This window comes from Argopecten irradians, chromosome 9, assembly GCF_041381155.1.
Source record: "Argopecten irradians isolate NY chromosome 9, Ai_NY, whole genome shotgun sequence".
In the NCBI taxonomy this organism is placed as follows: Eukaryota; Metazoa; Mollusca; class Bivalvia; order Pectinida; family Pectinidae; genus Argopecten; species Argopecten irradians.
In genome coordinates, this window is record NC_091142.1 from 31,553,455 (window position 1) to 31,568,300 (window position 14,846).

At 36.3% G+C, this 14,846-nt stretch overlaps 1 long non-coding RNA gene across 1 annotated transcript; it reads left to right on the top strand.

Moving 5' to 3' along the window:
- The first annotated feature begins 277 nt into the window (after positions 1-277).
- Positions 278-2,420, top strand: LOC138330932 (uncharacterized). Its single transcript, XR_011209626.1, has 3 exons — positions 278-410; positions 1,238-1,340; positions 1,728-2,420. It is a non-coding gene; the product is annotated as an uncharacterized lncRNA (long non-coding RNA).
- Positions 2,421-14,846: the final 12,426 nt, after the last annotated feature.

Here is a 14,846-nt window from a genome sequence, read left to right on the forward strand (position 1 = left end):
TATAAGACCTGGGACTATTGGGATTGCCTCTGTTCTCAAATATTTACTTCCTGCTATCCCAGGGCAATACACTATTATACAATAAGCAATGCAAGTCAACACAAATCATATTTGTTTTTCTTTTAACATGTAGCAGTGGGATAAGGTGTGTACGGTTATAGATTAAACAGCAGAACAACATGATGTAAGCAACAGTACGACTGTTGTACACTTGGCAAGATTTACATGCGCTTATTATAAAAACAGTCATATACACTTTATTTACCGAATAGAGAGCAGAATAATGAGCACCAATGTTATAATCCTTTCAGTCGATAAACCAGAGTAAATGAAATAAACTCACACTTACGTTCATTCACTGACCTCATTTGTTTCATCTTTAGATGCGCCTATCGCGGAACCTTCATCAGGTAAAAACACTTTTGTATTATGTGTAATTATGTTTCATTTTCTGTATTTAATGGGGCTGTATAAAGCCGAGTCATTAGTCCCAAGGCATTTCTTCCTTCTGTTCCAAAGTCCATTCTGGTAACCAACATTTTTAGAAGAGGAAACAATTTTGGCCTTCCTCTTTCCGTTGGGTATTTTAAGGATTGTAAATGTAAAACAAGTGAATGATGCTCGAATCTAGAAACTTGTAATTGACAGCTTGGTATTTCCTAATGTATAAGATCTGTTTTTTGAACTGATGTTTGAAAGCCGGGGATCGATCAAAACAATCCCTCTAGTCCCATTAGATATTTTTTTATTATTATTTCTAGATTTGGCTATCGCTGAATATTCATCCGATATGAATCGTTACAGGAATTGTTTAAGTTTCGAATTATGCGTTCACTTAATACTCGGTATAAATTATGTAAGCAATATTGTTCTACATATGATTTATGAATTGCATGTTTACACAAGGTTGTAATACACAAACAATCACAACGATCGAGGGAAAAATGAAAAGAAAATGAAATAAGTTGATGGTTGATAAAATGGAGCACAAATACGAAGGAAACCATCGTTTAGGTCCGACGTCGATGTTAAATATGTTTCCAATAAAACCCAGCGAAAAAATAGAGCTGGTCCTTGACATTGATATAACAGAGTAACAAAAACCTTAAAGTTTGCATTCTTTCTTTTGCTTTAAAGACAGTTGAAATATTAATGTTGATTTTGTGATTTTAATGCATTGAGTGTGTTTTCGGTTGTAGCTAATAAACATTTTTTTTATCGTGATATTGATTTACAGGCGATGCTAAAGACACCACAATAACTGTGTTGGCTGTTGTTTGTGGACTTTTGATTGTTGTGATCATTTTTGGGATAATCGCTGTGGTGATATATCTGCGTTTGTAAGTATTTCAAATGTCGGTCAGACCGCAACTCGACCCCGGTGCTTGAGTGCGCTACCAGCTGAATATTTGCATCGATGTATAAAATTGATATCGGATTCAACACTTAAACATAATATTTAGAAGGAAAGAGCATTTATCAGCTATCAAATTATGAGTTCAAGCGTAATATATTTTGTTGTCAATATAATTATGTGAGAAAACGCTGTGGGGTCTTCTTTATAATAAAGTTTAAATAGCGGTATATTTAGTTCCAAGAAAACCTATATTAATTCTGCAATCTCCAAAACATCATCTTAAATATAAAATTCAAAATAAACCTGATATTACGAACATACCGGCTTTGTTTGTATATTATTCTATGAATAACCATTTTTTTATTTACAGAAAAGAAGACAAGCAGAGGAAATCAACCGATAAAGGCACAGGTACTCGTTTGGAGACAAACATAAAAGGAACGGGTCCCTTTCTAACCATATAATAACATGAAATTGATGTTTAGCGCCGCACATCAATCTGACTTAAAGCGAATTAGTCTTCTTGGGGTTACATGGTTTCAATTATTCGTAATATCACCAAGACCATGTAACACTAGGATGTAATCGTTTTAAAGAAGTATTTCCGAGGTCCACACCCAGTGCTAATAATCAATTCAAAGAATATCATATGGTTGAAAAGAAAGTTTGTTTAACAACCTCATTGTATATAGGTTTTAGTGCTGTTTTCTTATTTGACATTAAGGAGGCACAAACGGCAAATATATCATTTCTACTCTAATATCTAATCTAAAACATCTGAGATGAAAGGGACGTTTATTTTAATCCTTTGACCTTTCACCTCAGATAATATCATGAGCTTAAAAAGAGTCGGTGTACTAAATGATATACAGTAAGCATAGTTTATCCTAAGTTCTCGTATTTTCCTTATCAGTTGCTGTAAAACGTCTAATATTGGTGCTCCTTTTATTTCCGGGGATTACCACAAGAAAAACAAAACAGAAACAAACAAACACCCATGTGTGTTTTTGTTTGTACTTTTCTATATAAAAACGTTGTACGGGACATGTTCAACAGAATAAATGCGAATTACATAATATGTGTTTTTTGCCGTAACAATTAAAACTATTGTACTTTTGAAGTGTGCATTTTTGTATTTTCGTTTTTTCCAGATTATGATGCTTTACATGTAACACAATATATATCTTAAATAATGACATTGGTTTATCATAATTACTCAACTTGCCGAGCAAAACTGAAGTATATACAGTATGACACATATGAATTCATCAAAAATGTCATGCCCCTATCAGGGGCGGATTCAGGATTTTAAGTTAGGGGAGGCGTGGGACAAAACCAATGAGGCGAGGGGTCTGGGGGCCGCCTAGGCCCCCAGAAGCTCACGAATGAATGCTGCAAAATCCTGCATTCTGGGGCATATATGAACACTTTTCCAGAAAATCATCAGGGTATTTTTTTGCCATTTTCATTCATCATTCTTACATTGTTACAATTGCAATGTCTCAAAACTTAATTTTTATGGGCAGCCCCAAAAGACCACGAAGAAATTGTGAAAATTGTGTAACTTCATATACACAATGTAGACTCCAGTACATTGCAGAACCCCTTCGGCACTTTGAAATCGTGTCCCACGAGAAAATTATCGCGCCTATTTTTAATCTCGTTTTCATAAGATTAATTCAAATTTTTCTGCAGAGACAAATTCATCGAGACAAACATTAAAATTCCTGTATTTGGATAACTACACATAAAACAGACACTAAAATCTATTTGTCAAAAATGTATAATCTGTAAACTGTTGTCAAGCGTTAGCCGTGATGTCATGCATCCAGACGCCAAAGATGACCCCACAAATTTTCGCATATTTCAGAGGAATTCCAGTTGAATGACCGACCGATTTTCGATATCCTGTCGATGAAAAATATAGTGATAATGCTAGGCACCAAAATCGTCAATAGTGTCTAGAATTGTATTTAAAGTTCAACGAAAATTCGATCACAATTTTAATTTCGTGACAGAATGAACACATTTAAGTTAAGTTTCTACTTACCAATACCATTCGTGTTTTATGCTAAATTATACGTCATCTACATCCATACCGATGGTCATTTTATCATCATAATGACAGTCCATGTATGCCCAAAGGCATCTGCGGAGAATGAAAAGCGACAGTCCATAAGGTATATTAAAGTTCACTAACAAAAACACACAACAGTTAATAATGTTGTACAGAATAACTTTTGAAGATTGTTCATTGCACAATTAAGTATTGATGTTCAAATTGTAAAACAAGCCTTTGAAGCGCAAAGGTTTTCAAATGTTTTAAGTTTGGCAGATTACTGTATAAGAAACAACGTCAACGTTTCTACAAAGAACCACTTACGTGATAACAGTACACGTTTTTAGACTTATGAAGATAATTGTCAACTTGCATTATGTTGTTTTTGGAAAACTACACGAAGTTGAAGAATTACCGTATTCATCATTGGCGAGTATGTTTTCTTCATTGGTCAACAGATAGAGGATTCAGAAGAGTCATTCTTCGCGGATGCCTTTGGGCGTACATATTAATGATCTTTTCGTAATTCAGTTCAATGTCTCTATGGATATACATTAGGACAAGCGAGTTGAAACGGTCCGCTCCCATGGTACTTCGGTAGGGAGTTTTCACAAATTTTAACGTGGAATTTGCCCTTTCAACACTGGAGCCTGTCACTGATGTTAGCAAATGAAGACTCAGAATTTTCTTTATATTCGGATACATAAGATGACATGTTCTGCTGTCAGCAATAGTTCTCTCTATCGTATCAGGCTTCTCATCTGCTCCCTGCCACATCACCTTCCACAGCCGAACCTCCTGTGGGAATACCTCTGGTGATGGCAAATCTTCCCTGTAACTCGCCAGAATGTCGTTTATCTGTTCCTCAGTTGTACTGTGTACATGGGATGGAATAAGATTAATGGCTTGAACTGCTTGGTATGTCAAATGGTTAAATCTGTCATTGAATTGCTGTAACAGCGAATCTAGATAAGGCAGGAATATTGATCTCTTGAAATAAATCAGAGGAGTATCGGCTGGTGTGTTGTTTCGCTGTGTTTGACGACCGCATCTTCGTGGGATATCAAGAGCTGCAAGTCCTGCTTTTTGTGCCATGATTTCCATCTTTTCAAAGATTGTGTTGTAACATGTTTCATCTCTTCTACATTCCTGAAGTATTTGTTTCACGTGCGTCACTATTCTATATCCCGTTACAACATCCATTGATGTGCCTTGTAGTTTTCTACTTAGACCTTTTGTATAGCCAAAAAAGAACAAAATTGTCTGGAAGGAAGCTATGAAGGTTGGATCCGTGATTCTTTTCAGTAACCCATAGGCATCTCCAACTGTTTTTGTGTCCCAGTTTTCTTCTGTCATGCTTATTGATTCCAGGCAATTTAAGATTGCCTCGTACATGACGTCGAAGTCAAACAACGTTGTGTGCTTTTCAGTCCATCTTGTTTCGCAGAACAAACTGAATTTGGTCTTAGCAATCTTCTCATCAGTAGGTAGTCCCGTATTAGCGTCATTGACAGCTTGTTCAAGCCTTCGAGATCGTTTTGGCGAATATTTGAAGAAGATGCCTAATTGTTTTAGGCTTTCTAGCATTAGATGTACTTCCTTGACTTGGCAGCTCTTACATGAAGCTAAGTTTAAATCATGGCTTGAACAATAATGGTACACTGCCTTTGGATATTGACGGGTAAATTGAGCTGCGCATCCTCTTTGGCGACCTGCCATGTTTCCTGCGCCATCCATTGTCATTGACCTACACATATTGGGATCTAATCCAATGTCCTGAAAACATTGGATGATATATTGGCAAATGGCTTCTCCCGTAATACACTCACAGGGAACAAATCCTATGAGTCGCTCAACCGGTTGGTGACCTTTGATGTAACGCAGAACAATTCCTAGTTGTTCCCAGTTGCTACTGTCCGACACTTCATCGCATTGGAATCCAAAGTATGGTCCTGCAGTTTGACTCATGATTTCATTGACTATGTTTTGTTGCAAAAAGTCTTTTATGCACACCAAGAAGTCGTTTTGCGATGTCTTTGAGGTGTATGTTGCGTTCTTTTTGCAGGACTCCAAGTGATCTTTTAGAATGGAGTCCCCTGAATCAATTCTTAGTTTTAAGAGTTCTTTGAAATTACCATTGTTATTGATATTTTCCCTCTCGAATGGGCTCCCATCATCCCTATGACCTCTCAAAGCAATGCCCTGTTTGCCACAAAATTCAAGGCATTTCAGGATGGATCTTAGAATAACTTTATTCTTGTTTACAAGAATCGCTCTACTATCTTCCATAACAATATCTATGCGCCTCTCAGGGAAATTCAAAGTTGCCCTAAACTCGTTGTACTTGGCAACTGAGTCTTGATGGTAGTCACAGCACGCATGTTTCTTTAAGTCATGTAGGGCATCCTTCCAGTTTTTGTACGGTTCTATGACCAGTTTCTTAGGTCGTCTATGTTTTGTGTCAGGAAACAAAACACAGGGGAGGCAATACAGACCATCGGTTACTTTGGAATAGGTAAGGAACTCAAATTTTTGGAACCAATCTCGACAGCACGACCTTTTCACAACACCGTCTTTGTTTCGCTTATCTTTATATTGTTTCGTTGGAAACTTGAAGGTCATTTCAGGAATTCTTTTATCAATCAATATCTTTTTTATGTCAGTGGATATTCCACGGCCTATGAAATGACTGATATCAATGTCATGGAGTGGTCTGTGTACTGATCTTTGATGGGCATGACAGGAATCGTCAAGGTTTGGATGTTGAGGAGAGTTGAGAGTATCATTAGGCGTTTGAACAGGACAGGACTCGTCAAGGTTTGGATGATGTTGAGGAGAGTTGAGAGTATCATTAGGCGTTTGAACAGGACAGGACTCGTCAAGGTTTGGATGTTGAGGAGAGTTGAGAGTATCATTAGGCGTTTGAACAGGACAGGAGTCGTCAAGGTTTGGATGTTGAGGAGAGTTGAGAGTATCATTAGACGTTTGAACATGACAGGACTCGTCAGCGTTGGTTTGTTGAGGAGAGTTGAAGGTATCATTAGGCGTTTGAACAGGACAGGAGTCGTCAAGGTTTGGATGTTGAGGAGAGTTGAGAGTATCATTAGACGTTTGAACAGGACAGGACTCGTCAGCGGTGGTATGTTGAGGAGAGTTGAAGGTATCATTAGGCGTTTGAACAAGACAGGAGTCGTCAGCGTTGGTATGTTGAGGAGAGTTGAGAGTATCATTAGACGTTTGCACAGGACAGGAGTCGGCAACGTGGGGATGTTGAGGAGTTTGAATTGATGAGTATAGCGAAGTCTCTGTTTCGTATGGGGAGTTGTCGGTTTCCTTTGGACGTTTCTGTCGAGGAAAAAAATCGATTTAAAGCAATTTCTATTTCTTCGCTTCTTCAAATTTGAATCTCGTCTGTTCTTTCTTAATTTGTACTTAATTAAATAAACCATACCGCTTAATGTCAAAATTGCAAATTTAGTCATTTCGCGTGCGGATATGTCAGTTTCAAACTTTGTGCGGTTTTGATTGGATTTGAATTGCTTGTTTTTTGACATTAGAGTTCGACAATACTATTAAGCTTGCTGAGAAAGAGGTCACCGCACTATGGCTGTCATAAAATTTACCAATTCGATGCTTTCACTATGGCACCTGTATGCTTCAAAAACGTTTTGCAATGGTATCATAATCAAACGCCTTGTAGAATGTGAAAGAAAATGGAAAACAATTCACTAAAATTTACTACATGCAACAGACTACTAAAATAATCATTCAAAGATGGACGTCTTTCCAATTTTATATATAAATGAAGAGTAAAGACAACTGTTGGAATCTCTTGGTTACATAGTGTGTCAAGAGGAAATGCATGTAGTTTCCTACAAGTATACTCTAATTTCATTCTCATACATACCGCAAGAACACGTGCATCTATATCATCATGCCACCGGTGTTCCGTTGGAGAAGAAAAGGTCACGGGTGTTATCTCAAATGGTATATCTGGTGATGACCATATGGACTGACACATTTCTTTCAAGTATTCCACTAAGGAAACTACTGATTTGACTTTTAAAAGTCTTGCCTTTCCATTAGGGCAGGATCTACCAAAGGAATCTCTGCTGTGGGAGTCCATAATAAAAAAATTAACGTCATTGTCGATTACACCAATGGTAACGCCTGGATTGTCACCAATTGTGACAAAGCACGTCTTGGAGTCAGACAAACATTTTTTCATTCCATTTGTCAGTTCAAATGTGATGCTATCATTGTTATCTGTTGTCTGTGTCATCAGTCCGCTTCTTGGCTCTTCGTAATGAACTGATACTGTACGGTCGTTCAGTCGAACAACCGAAGGAAGTTCAGATATCAGCAGAGGTCTTCCTCGGTTCAGTTCCAAAAAGAGATCAGTGCCATTTTGAAGAAATGTGTCTATGTCTTCAGTTTGGTATGTAACCGAACGGTAGATTGAGGATGAAGCAAGGAATAATAAGACTACACATGTACACACTGCTGTCCCCCCTCGTTCAGCTCTCCTTGATGTCGACTTCCCGATGCAATGCATTTTATCCTATAATGAATCAAATAAAGGATAGTCATGCTCGATATGAAAGCTAACAGTTAAAAGGGCAGAATATTAACTAAGTTCCCAGAGGGATATTGGCGCCCACCAAAGAATGATCCATGTCTGACAAATTTTCATTGGTTATATGCCAGGAATCAATTGTGACGTCATGAGATCAACCATTACCTTAAAACGACGTCAAGAATTTTAAGGGAAGCAGGGTAAAATTAGCATTGTGTAAACCTGTGATGGGTTAGTGTTGTTTCCTTCCGCTCCGACACTATATACATTTGTGGGATGTGTTCACGATGTTTGCATGTGCTCGATGTGCGATGTGGGCGGTATAAGATATCTCATATAGTATATGCAAAGGCATATTACCTGTACATTTCGGACAAGTAGGAAAACATTAGTAAAAAGCTACTTCTATATTGTATGTGAGTTACTAAATCCATGTGTGTAAAAAGAGCGGATTGACAAAACGCGCACAGCTCTTGCTCGTGCTAAATACGAACTATTCCGTATTGGCATATTACAGACTTATCTGCACTTGCGGGTAGGTATTGTTTTGTGACGTCATGTGTTTGCGAGCGTAACGTCATACTTTTCGGAGAAAACGACCAATCTCTCCCAGGGTTCATTAAGGTCCCCCACATTGAAATTGTGGGGACCGTAATCCACCATGGGAGAGATTGGAAAACGACGTGAATTGCCAATCATTCCCAGAGTTCATTGCGGTCCTCACATTAACCTCTGTCAACGGCTCACGAACTGACCGTCTGTTCATCGTCATGACGTAATATTCTGTGACCTCTGTTGGCCTCGGGGGGTCACAGAATATTACGTCATGACGATTGTTTAATACGTTGTGTCCCTTTATATATTACGTCACAGTGATTGTTTTTGAAACGGCGGACGTCGTATGCCAAAATTGTGACTATAACTAACAAGTAAATCTAATGCACCCTTGGAGAGATTGGCGAATTGCGCTCACAAAATAATGACGTAACAATCAATACCTACCCGCAACTCCGGAATAGGTAAAATGCACGTGACGTATTATGAATCTCCCATGTCAAAAATAAATTTTATACAGAAGTCTATTTCATTGTTCGCACAATAAACAGAAAATGTATTCCTTAATATTATGTGTTAAATAATAATTACTAATCTATACTGACTCTTTCCCTACAATCATCAGGATGTATACAATGTATATGAGGTATGAATTTATAAATTTATTTGATATCATGTGATTCAGACCATATTTTTTAATATATATTATGTCATAACCAAGGATTTCTATTGTTTGTTACAATGAAAAGAACAGATTGACCTGGTTGTAATTTGAAAACTGAACCTTTAGCACATTGTGCCATGTCCCTAAATAAGAACATTTATGTATCAGATATGATTCATATTTTGATATTTATGTTTGGATTTATAAAACAATCACCTGTAGGTCGAAACGGGCCGATATACGCTATACCTGTTAAAATACAACGTGTCCGAATTCATCTTTTATTTGGCTCATTTGGAGTCGTTAAAATAAAATTGTAGACCCCTAGATCATGTGGTGCATACATTTTTTTAACAAATACAAAATGTGGTGGACTATATGGAATCTGAAATCATACGTGATTTCCGTTTTACTGTGAACTGTGACCTTGACACCAACGTAACACAAAACTTATATATATATTACTTCTTTGACCCTTATATAATATCAAAGAAACACAATTTAACAAAGCATGGCAATTTATTGACTCGTGCCCTATCCGGGCCTCGAACTCACGATCTACGGCACCCAATCGCCTAGCCAAACTTATATACCTGAGCCTTCTACCACTGCGCCACATCTTAAATCTGTTTTCAAACTGCTCTTCATGTATGCACACGACATATTTTACTGCTGTTTCGTTAACTCCATAGTAAAATAACATGGGCTTTTTACAAATTAAATTTAAATTACATGGTTATAACTTGCGCTACGGCTGCGCATTGCCAACATGTATATATATCATGTTTTTGATTATACGATTTTCGAATTTTTTTAACCATTTTGTTTTTATTTTGATACTCCAATTAGATTATGAGGGGCGAAAAGGTTATTATGATTAAATTGTAGCTTATAGAAAAAAAAATTATGTATACGTTATGTAAAACTCTCTGAGCCCAACCAGAGATGTAAAACTCCGGCCCAAAATTCTAAGCGTTCAGAATGTACACAGATTTTCAATATGTCTAGACTACGAGCCTTCCTTAAACTGCATATTTTTCTGATGGTTGCTTTGTGTAGTCTTATTGATGAACGATGTAATGCATCATGTGATCCTTCGTGAATTGTCTATAATGATCTAGATTCCAAATTGTAAAAAAAATAGGTAAAGTATGGTTGTAAGTTCTTTATCTGATATTTTAGTTACAGAATTACATATCTGCAACAATTAATAGCAAATATAGGGAATCGATAAAAAAAGCTTACAACCCCTCTCCCCCCCCCCCTCCAAAAAAACCAACAATAATAATGACAGCATTGATTTTAACAGGCGGAGTGTGTACCTGTGTGATAAGGTTTTCATTTGCAAACTAGGTTTGGGGTGTTCGAGGAGAGGGGAGGTGTGTGTGTGCGTGTGTCTGTGTCACTGTGTGTGTGTGTGTGTGTGGGGGGGGGGGGGGGGGGCTCCCGGGGAGGATTGTGATCGGTGACCAGGGCCCAAATTTCTATTTTGATTTTTTTTCTTAGCTACACTATATACTCAAAATTAACAAATCCAAATGTAAACTATTTTGTTACGTAAAATGTCGAATATTTCTATGGACAGTCACACTCATCAGCTTTAGTTCATTCCTCTCTACTGTTAAGCTTTTGACTCACCTAGTATCAGTGGTCCGATAAAGTTAAACTTTGATTGATTATTTATAAATTAAATCTAAGATAAACAATTTCTAAACTAATTACCCATTCTGTATGTCGTCTATTTTAAAGAAAGTCTCCAAACGTGGCTGAATGGTAGTCTTTGGTAACTTTCTCCGCTTCTTCGCCGAAGGCAATGACGTCGCCATTTTTGAAATATGCCGCCGTAAAACTTTTTTCAGGGGAGCTAAATCGTATAGTTTTAACAGTAAGAGTAATCTCCCTTCGAATGGGAACTATATTTTTCCTACAAAGATAACTTAGGAAGATTATAGTACTGTATACCAGTAGTACATAATATATTTAATTAGAAAACACAATACGATACACATTTTTGTTCTATTATTCGTTTATTTTATTGACAGAATTGTCGTCTTTTGTTAACAACTAACACATATGGAATGGTACACAACCTATCACGTCGACTTGCACCACTAAAATAATGTTCACACATGTAGTATAAAAGTGTCATAAATTTCTCTCTCATTTTTTTTCTCTTCCTTTCTCTCTTTTTCTCCTTCTCTTTCCTCTCCTCTCCTTCTTTCCTTCCCTTACACATTTTTTGGTCCTCGAATTTTAGGGGGGGCGTACGCCGGGTCCGCCCCCCCGTGGATCCGCGCCTGCCTATACACGTCATGAAAGAAAACTCCTGATAGCTTGAACCGTTCTCCGTCGAATACACCTTATCCCACGAACAGAAATATATCCCCTTTTAATGACAGTATAAAACTCATACAAGTTGTTAGTTAACGTGTTCATGACAACATTTAGTAAAGTCATAATGATCAGGTTATGAACGTAATTTATGTCTTTAGACCAACAGTCAATTATTATCACCGTAACAGCTACTACAGTTTGTGGATTAAATCATCGTTGATAAACGTCCTTTGTAGTCTAACCTCAACAACATTTAGGTAACGACCCTTGAAGTGAGTAAATTATGTAAATACAATTTCCATTATGAAATGGATGTCTTGAAATCTCTGCCAGCTAATAGAGAATAGATTATAGATGTCATAAAAGATTGATTATTGCATTATCAACTTCATCATACCATTTATTAACATGTAAGCATCTAGCAAGCTTTAAAAAAGTCACTTATGTTTAGGCCAATGATTGTTTATCCTAATTGTATTTATCTCTGACTTATATCTGATACGTTACTTTTCAGACCAGTCTGACCAAGACACCGGTTATACGTCCATTGACCATCGTCAGGTCGATCCTCCACATATATACGAGATGACCGTTACTTCACACTGATGGCACCTGGATTCCGAGAAAGTCCGAACTCGGTGATTTACGAATTCCCAAAAAGGCAACATATCCTATACACCTGTTGTAAGGGTAAATAAACATTAACGGAAAACCGGACCAAAAAACAAACATTCTGGTGACAATGCAAACAAGATAGTATAAGTTCTAATTGAAGTAGATATTATGATCATTTGTATATGTTATGTTATGACGTTGCATGTGATGCATGATCGATGTGGTTATCAAGAAACCACAGAACCAAGTGATTTCCCATAGACGAAAAATATTTGCAACTGCCCAAGTTGAGTGGCTTTTTTTATGTCTGGTTATGTAAAGAATTGTAAAGAAATACCATCTCCCAAAATGTGTAGGCTTCCATTTTGTATTTTTATTTCGCAGTGACAAACATTTACATAAATTGCAATCTTGATTGTATCCCTCATCCGTGACAGCATTTACGAATTTCAACTTTTTTTTACACATTTTACATCTTTTTGTATGGTCCTATTCACACATTAAACATTTGAAACTGATGCATACTTAATACCCGATAAACAGGCTAGGAAATATTCACCTCTCTATGAAACCTTCTGCCAATAAAAGGATTTCCAGAAATCTCTATTTGTTTTGAGTCCGCGGTCCACATAATTACCTACCTATGGATTGTATGCATATACATTGTATATATTTCTATATTGGCTAATTAGCGATATTGCATTTTCCTTTTTTCATGATGACTAAATAAATGAAAAAAAATAAAATCAGCATACTCTTGTTTGAGTTTTCATATCTGTTTTCTCGATTATACAATGTGTCCTTTATGTAGACTAGACACACATAAAACTAACACTGTCAAAGCACATAAACTAGACAAATAAAAAATACAGGAAACAAATATGATAATAAAGTTTAAAACATCCATGCATGGGGCGAGTAAGAACTGAATGTTGAATCCAGCGATGTTATAGTCATAATAACATATATATAACATAATTAGTCATATAAACTGTCCAGTCATAATATCAAAGAACGGATTTTGAATCCGTTGAGATGAAAGAATGTTTTTTATTGTCATTACTGTTTTAATATCACATGACCAAGTTTGTTTTATGTGACTCCTGATAAAGAGGCATACTATTTTGTATATCATGTTATAATTACTTCTTTGTCTCATATTTAGTATTAGAAGTAATTAATTTGGCATCTTATATGGTGGTTACAATGTTTTAGTGTGAAAACAACAGTGACTCAATAAAAAAGGCACATTTTGACATGTCAAAAGCAACCAATGCCGCTAGCAGTTCGAAATACGGAGCGCAATAACATGTGTCTTCAAATACAACAAATTATTGCAACGCCTTATTCATTTTTCCTAAACAAATATATCTTAACTGTCATTGATATTAACAAATAAAAGCGACTTTATTTACAGTTTTAAATCAGTATTATACAGAAATGCAACATCCCTATTTATGGGCAGTGTTTATAAATAATAGTTACAGTAACATGCGTTGCAAACGGTGCTTTCACCATACACAGTTTTTATTAGTTTTATCGAGGCAATTTAGTTAATCTGAAATAAAATAGTTGGTACCAACGGAAACAAAATCCTAGTGTCTTTATCACACTGATGTTCTGTACAAATAAAAGGACAAACGTCTCCATATTTACCTCACAATACTGTAAAACATATTCTACGGGTTGTTGAGAAAGCCGTATAAAAAATGTCGGTTTTTGGCGGCATTGTCGGATTTTTCTCTTCATAGAAGTATGAATACAAATAATATGTCAGATTTAGTATGAAAACAAATAAAGAATATTATTATGATAATCATTGCTAAATGTATTCTATAAGTTTATAAGGAAGGTTATTTCTCTCATACCTACACGTGTAATACTGGCAGGTCTAGAGCAATATACTCATGTCATCTGATGCTGTATTGTATGGTTACTTATGCCTCGTGACGTCACAGCATTAACAAAATTGCTATTTTCTAGATTCAATTATACCATTTTTTTAGAAACTATTCAGGATTAATTTTCAAAGATACAAAAAATGGAAAATTAACTTGCAGTTGCGTTTATTTCAAAATGGCGTGATATCATTGTACTAAAATTGCAATTGAAAGGTAGAAATATGAGAGAAAAAATACTCTTTCATACGCGGATAAGAAGGATTGGGATATTCTACCCTCGGGATCACAAAATGTTGTTCGGCAAGCCTCGGGTTTTACAACAATTTTGTGAACCTTCGTGTAATAATATCTCCGTACCTTTCATATCTACAAAAAATAGACAACACAAGTCATCATAATACTATGCAATAAACAGGGTTATCAAGGCACAACATGGTAACCCTCACTTTTAATTTTCAGCACAATCCGCTGTGTCTGCGTTCAATTTAAGATGAGAGGATAAACGGATATGGATACAACGTTATTCGAATAATCGGAATACATTGCGTTACGTACTACTCTCGCTATAGGATGCCCCAGCCAACAAACCTCTGGCCTGTTAGTCAATGATAAATAAACGTTTTTTCCCAAAGAAGATCCGAAGCATACGATATTAAAATTCCGTCTCGTATTGGCTTCATTTAGTAAGTAGAAAACCGTTTTTTGATATCCTATTGTGACATTAACTGAATTTTATAAAAATTCATCATACATTTTGTATCAAATAATGTGTATATCCATCTATG